Source organism: Gracilinanus agilis, chromosome 1 (genome assembly GCF_016433145.1).
Source record: "Gracilinanus agilis isolate LMUSP501 chromosome 1, AgileGrace, whole genome shotgun sequence".
NCBI classification, from domain to species: domain Eukaryota; kingdom Metazoa; phylum Chordata; class Mammalia; order Didelphimorphia; family Didelphidae; genus Gracilinanus; species Gracilinanus agilis.
In genome coordinates, this window is record NC_058130.1 from 61,187,301 (window position 1) to 61,194,507 (window position 7,207).

The window sequence follows — 7,207 nt, forward strand, 5'->3', positions numbered from 1 at the left end:
CTCTCTATCTCTCTCTCTCATTTTCCTCAAGGTCCACAGCTAGACCTCCTTTGTGCTGATTTTCACCCTATCTGGACTTCCATTTGCCATCCTGCTTCTGGGATATTCACTCCATCCCATGTGACTGTCTTGCCTCCATGGGTCAATGGGTACCAATTGGCCCTCTTCTAGGGAACTCCATTTCTGACACTTCTTGCCATGTCAAGGCCAAGGCATAAGATGATTTAGAAGGAAACAGTAAGAATTTGAGAGTTGTAAGAGGGGAAACTAGATATTTAAGGTTTACACAGAGTAAGAGAGATTTAAAGGTGGACCTGAGTTAAAGAAGACAACCTTTACAAGGAAATGGTCCATAAAGTGGAAAGCTGAGAAGCCAGACTCTCGAGATAATTATCAAGTATTCTTCCCAGGCTACAATTTACTTATCTCTGGTACGACTCTCCCACCTGTTTCCAAGATAGTAGCAGGCAATAAAGTTGGGGTTCACTTTAGGGAGGCTTGGGACAAACAAGGAACTAGATTTGTATGGAAATTTCCAGGCCCAGGGAGGGGGTGCTCCATATAAGAGAGGAAGCTTAGTGTTGTGTGTGTGTGTATGTGTGTAATTTATACCTCTTCCACCAAAAATGCAACTCCTTATTAAAACAGGTAAGCATAAATATTAAATAGCCACTACATTTGTGAAAATAATATGAAATCACTTTTTTTGTGGTGGCAAAGAATTGGAAATTGAGGGGATTCCATCCATTGGGGAATGGCTGAACAAACTGTGGTACATGTTGGTGATGGAATACTATGATGCTATAAGAAATGATAAGCAAGATAATTTCAGAAAAAGCCAAAAAGATCTGCATGAACTGATGCAGAGTAAAATAAGCAGAACCGGGAGAACTTTGTACACAGTAACAGCAATATTGTACATGATTGACTGCAGACTCGGCTGCTCTCAGCAACACATTGATCTGGGACAATCCTGTAAGACTTTGGACAGGGAAGGCTCTCCACTGCCATTGAAAGAACTGTTGGAGTCATCTTTCACATCACCGTATCTATGGTTTTATTCTGGGGGTTGGGTTATGGATGAGTTTGCTCTTACAGCAATGACCAATAGGGAAGTGCATTTTGCATGACAATAAAAGAAAATAATATGAAATCAAAACAAGACTTAGATGAATTAACACCCAGGTATAATTCATTTACCATTCTCATTAATTATATTAATTATAATCAATTCTCATTAATTATATTCAATTGTAATCCATTCTCATTAACTGTATTCCATTGGGATCAATTCTCATTCATTGTATTCAATTGGAATCAATGCTCATTCACTGTATTCAAATTCAATTGAATTCAATTCACTATTTACATTAAACACATTTCTACATTCAGGCTTGCAGGATATGTTCGAACTCCCTCAAAAACCTCTGTACGGGCTCCCCTTAATCTTGGGCCCGGTGCTGTCCCAGCTCCAGCTCAGAAGGCAGGGTGGTAGAAAATGGATTTTTAGTCTTGATAGAGCTGGGGCTCCATGCCTGTGCATTTTCTGCCACCAGATGGCGCACCTAACAAGGAAGGCAAAATGCTGACTAGGTCTATTTCAGAGGAGCCGGCATGGGTTTTACCTATTTCCAAAGATGGGAGAAAATGATGACTGAGCAGATTGACACAGAGAGAAATAAAGGAAAGTTGTTTTTTGTTATGTACAAGTAGTTCATTGGAACCATGATATTTACCATTTAAAAAAAAGCAGGGATTGCTCATGCTCTAAGCTTTTTGGTTCCTGCTTAATCTGGGGCTTCAGGGCGGTTTAGCATCAAAAGCCTTTGCATGTAGCCTTTGATTTTTCCCTTACAGAACAATCTTTTACTTTCTTTCTTCCTTACTTATGCTTCCAATTTTCTTGCTTACATACACCTTCATCACAAAGCAAAAAGAAAGAGAAAAACCAGTACAGCCTGATGTCATTGGAGACCAACATCCTGAGATAGTAAAACCAAAACAAAACAAAAGCAAACGAGCAGACCAAAAACCCTAGGTGTTTTCCAGGCTCTGGTTTCCATGACTGGGTGTTTCTGAAACACTTCAAATCCCCAGAGACATCCTTCTATAGAAGATAGAGAGATAAATAAGCATTTTTAAAAACCTGCATTCAAATCTCACCTCTGGCATTTACTAAATGTTTGATGATGGGCAAGTGACTTAGCCTCTCTGGGCCTCAGTCAATCTGTAAAAAGAGGACTAGAGGGGTCCTAAAGTCCTGCTTGCCTTTGAACCTGATTCATCTTCTATGGGGAATGGGATCATCTCCCTCATCCTAACAGAGCGGGGGAAAGTGTGTATGTATGTGTGGGGAGGGAGGCAGCTAGGTGGCACAATGGATAGTGTGGGACTTTGAGTCTGAAAGATTCATCTTCCTGAGTTCAAATCTGGCCTTGGACATTTATTAGCTCTGTGAGCCTTTGCAAGTCACTTAAACCTTTTTGCCTCAGTTTCCTCATCTGTAAAATACGCTGAAGAAGAAATCACAAATCACTCCACTACCTTTACCAAGAAAACCCCAAATGGTATCATGAAGAACTGGACATGACTATAATGACTGAACAACAAAAGTGTGTGTGTATCCACACATAATTCTTACAAATCTAGTTAAAGAGAAAAAACTTTCCAAATTGAGATATGAAAGCAGTTATGATATTTGTGGTCAAAAGAGCTCTGGATTGTTGGTCAAAAGATTAGAGTTCAAAGCCTTGTTCTGAGTCTTTGATACCACCTGACCATGAGTCACTTTTTATCGGTGGGTCTCTGTTAGTCCCTGTAAGATATATGGGTGTTAGGCTATGTGATAGAAAGACAGATTAGCTCACATGTAGTCTGGAAAAATACTTGATCTGGAATCTGGCCTGTCCCTCTCCAAAGAAAGCCATGATTTCTGTCTTTGGAGTCATGGGGAAAAGAGATGATTCAATCTTTGCTCCTTCTCTTGCTTATCTTCAAGAGGGGTACTTGGTTAAAATTACTTCTACCCTCATATCAAGTGTCCCTAAGTCTAAGGAATAAACTCATTTTTTTTAAATCCTTACCTTCCATGTGTATTGGCTCCAAGGCAGAAGAGGGGTAAGGGTAGGCAATGGGGGTCAAGTGACTTGCCCAGGGTCACACAGCTGGGAAGTGTCTGAGGCCAGATTTGAACCTAGGACCTCCCATCTTTAGGCCTGGCTCTCAATCCACTGAGCTACCCAGCAGCCCCCTAAACTCATTTTTAAAGCAACCTATTAAACAAAAATTTGGGGAGTGAGAGATTAGAATAAATGAAGCAATACAGATCCAGAAAGGAGCTCTTCGACCTTGGCTCAACCAAAGAGAAAGGGAACCATATTACCAATCAGAATCTACTCTTAGTGATCTCTAGGGTTACATTTGCTGGGTTAAATCAGAAGATATGTTGGGTTGACCAGGTCTCCCTCCAGGTCCAATAGCTTAACTCTGGTCCATAGTTCAAAAGTCCAAGAATTGCCTCCCCTTGCCTACTTCCATGACTGCTTATGCAGAGTCCCAGCAGCCCATGGTGTTACAGGGCTGGATTTTAGGACAATGGCTCAAGGAAGCATTATATTCACAGGTCAAGGGATCATAGATTTAGCTTTGGAAGGGATTTTAGAAGTCATCTAACCCAACTCTTAATTTTCTAGGTGATAATACTGAGTCCTGGAGGGGGTAAGAGTTTGTTCAACCTCACATGAGTAATAAGTAGCTAGGCAAAGATTTAAAGCTTGGTCCTCTGAATCCATTCTACTACACTCATCTCTTAGGTCGTCTGGTTCTAACATTCTGCACATCTAATCTATAATGGGGAAGTTATTCAACCTACTTTAAGAAGGCAGGGGCAGGTTAAAATATTTATAGCACGGGCAGCCGTAGGAATGAAATAGCAGTGCTCATCACCTATACCCGTGTTGGCAAACCAGTGGCATGTGTGCCAGAGTGTGCCAGAAGGGGCTGCTCCCTTCCCTCTCCCCGAATGTGTCTGAGGACATTTCTCTATCACCCACCCCTCTGCCCAGTAACCCAATGGGAGCACTTCCTCCCTCCCCTCTCTGGGGTAAGTCGGGGGCTCACACGCAGCGTGAGCATTGTAGTTTGGGCATTCCCTCGAAAAGGTTTGCCATCGTTGACCTATAATAACAGAGGAAGTATAATGTAGTGGAAAGAGGAATGGGTTTGGTGTTCATAAGACCTGGGTTTGATCCCTGGCCATCCCACTAATGGCCAAAACAGACTATAAAATCCTCAAGAATAAGGACTATTCTGTTCTTATCTCTGCATTCACAAAGCCTTGCACATAGTAGGCACTTCATAAACATAAATGCTTGTGGAATACATGAATGAAAGATTTCTTCCTGTTCAAAATCCTTTGATTCTCAAATAGGGCTGAGTCTGGGTTTGTGGGTGCATTGAAAGGGGTATTAACTTGGAAATAACACAGAACTACTGAAGTTGTCAGAAAAACCAGGTCTTTAATCAGAGAAGGGATAAGTCCAATATTTGGCCCTTTACTCAGAGCCGGGAGCCAAAACTTTTACCCCCTGAGACTCTGAGGACGATATCCCTGGGAGTGCCACGTTTTTAAGTGACAGCTCCAAAGGACAAAAGAATTGGGGGAACTTATATACCTTTGGGGGAACCAAGAGACAGGGAAATGATTGATTGGCATTACCATGGCTACAAGGAAATGGGAGTGTTCAAACTACACTGACAGGCTTGGGAAAGAAACTATAACCAGAGGCTTGAGATTCTCTTCAGGGTGGATTCTCATGAGAACAAGGACAAACTTTGGGGTCTCCATCTTTCAAGCCGACTACACTTGGGGTTCTCTTAGATTCCACGTCGACAGGCAGGGAGCCTCTCCTGCCTGGTGTCATTTCTTTACAAGCTCTCTGGGGTGTTTCTACCGCTAGTAACCACAAGAAAACAGATAGGGGATAACGTGTAGGGAATGATGATGAAGTGTCTTAGAAGTCCCACTCTAGAAAATGATCTTGGGTGTCAAGTGGAATGGAATCAAAGAGAGAATGTCAAGGCTAGACAGGGCTTGGCATCCTCTTACAGTGTGGGCTGGGGAGCTGCTTCTTCCATTACTTCCTCCACTCCACTCCACCCCAAGTCAACTCTCTCTACTTCTCAGAGTTACTTCCTGTATATTGTGTATTTGCTTATCTACTTTTGAGTTCTATTTCTCCCAGCTAGAGATAAGAATGTAAGCTTCTGGAGGACAGAGAGATTGGCCTTTTCTTTTAGGATTTTGATTCTAAGATAGAAAGTAAGAGTTTAAAAGAAGAAGAAAAGAAATAGGAAGTTAGAATAAGTTTTCAGGTATTAAATTTGGGTGACCTATAGGACACCCAGGAGGAAAAGTAAGCATTTGGTGATATGGGGTTAGAACTGTGGGAGCAGAAACAGAAAGAAAAAAAAAAAAACAACTGCTTGATCACATGAGTTGATGGGGATATGATTGGGGATGTAGACTCTAATGCAAATATCAATAATATGGTAATAGGTCTTTATCAATGACACCTGTAAAACCCAGTGGAATTGCTTGTTGGCTATGGGAGGGGGTGGGAGGAGGGGAAAGAAAGAACATGAATCATGTAACCATGGAAAAATTTTCTTAATTAATCAATAAAATTACATTTAAAAATAAATAAATAAAATGTAGATAAAGAGACGGTTTCCTGACAAGCCTACCAGCCCTTCTCTGGTGAAGTAGGGCTCAGCCCCAGCAGTCCAATTTCCACATGGATTTCCCTGTAATCTTTAGCCAGAAGTCCCAGTGGTGTCTTCAGCCAGAGTTCCACCAATGCAGCCTCCTCCAAAGCCAAGGCGGGAATCTCAGGCACTCACCCAGCAAGCTGATGTAGGATCCAAGGAAAGTCTCCTCCAAAGCCAAAGCAGGAATCTCAGCCACTCACTCCAAAGGCCAGGAAAGGAATGATCCTAGACCATGCTGGTCTCTTCTTTTATGCTCCTTTTCCCACATCACTCCCCTTTTCCCTGTCACTCCCCTTCTTCACAGAAACCAATTGCAGTCTTTCAATTTGCCTAGCACTGCCCAAGGCGGGTGGGCAGTGGCCTTTGGAGGTGTGAGCTCACTTTAGTAAGTGACTTGTGAACTCTCAAACTTAATGCTAAATAGGGGTACTTTTAAGTTCTTGATTTGATTAGCTAAAAACAGACAAGGGGGGAGTTAATCCTATCTTTACATCATTTGGTTTTTAAAGATTTGAGTTCTAAATGATCTCCTTCCCCCTTTTCCTCCCAGATGGCAAACCTATGACACACATGTCAGCACTGACACACGTAGCCATTTTCAATGACACACAGCCGCGTGCGGCCGCATACAGAGAAGTATGTTATTTAAACTTTAAATATCACGAAATTATGGTTTTTTTCTCAAAGTGACACACCACCGAGTTATGCTCAGTTTTTTGGTGAATTTTGACATACCAAGCTCAAAAGGTTGCCCATCACTGAAATACATGTTCCTACTGTCCCATTCTGCCTCCTCTTTGCCTTACAGAGATCCCCGAAAGATGGACAGGCATGGAATCTCAAGTCTACATTCAGGGTTCAGGAAAATGTATTGAAGACTCCAAGGTCTTAGAGCACCTGGGCCAAACATAAATTCCCCTGGTCCCAGTTTAAGGGGAAGAAACAGATGTCCTGGGAAGCTGACAATGAATCTGTGAGGCTTAAGGCCTAGGGCTGAATATTTGGCTCTGTTACATGCCTAGAGACTAGTTAGAGGGAAATTAGGTAGATAAGTGGCTGAGTGGGTAGAGTAGCACCAGGCCTGGAGTCAGGAAGACTCATCTTCCTGAGTTTGAAGCTGGCCTCAGATACTTACTAGTTGTGTGACTTTGGACAAGTCACTTAACTTTGTTTACCTCAGTTTCCTCATCTGTCAAATGAGCTGTATTTCTGCCAAGAAAACCCCAGATAGGGTCATAAAGAGTCAGACATGACTGAAATAATGGCTGAACATCCACAACAAAGGGTACCACAGGATTATTATGAGGAATATTCTTTTGATAATCAATTCATCAGTTCAACAGCCATTTCTTAGTAGGCAGCTGGTCTACTATGTGGCAGAATCCTAGGTTACATTACTTGAAGGCCACCAATGAAGAGGAAGTCCACCACCTTCCAG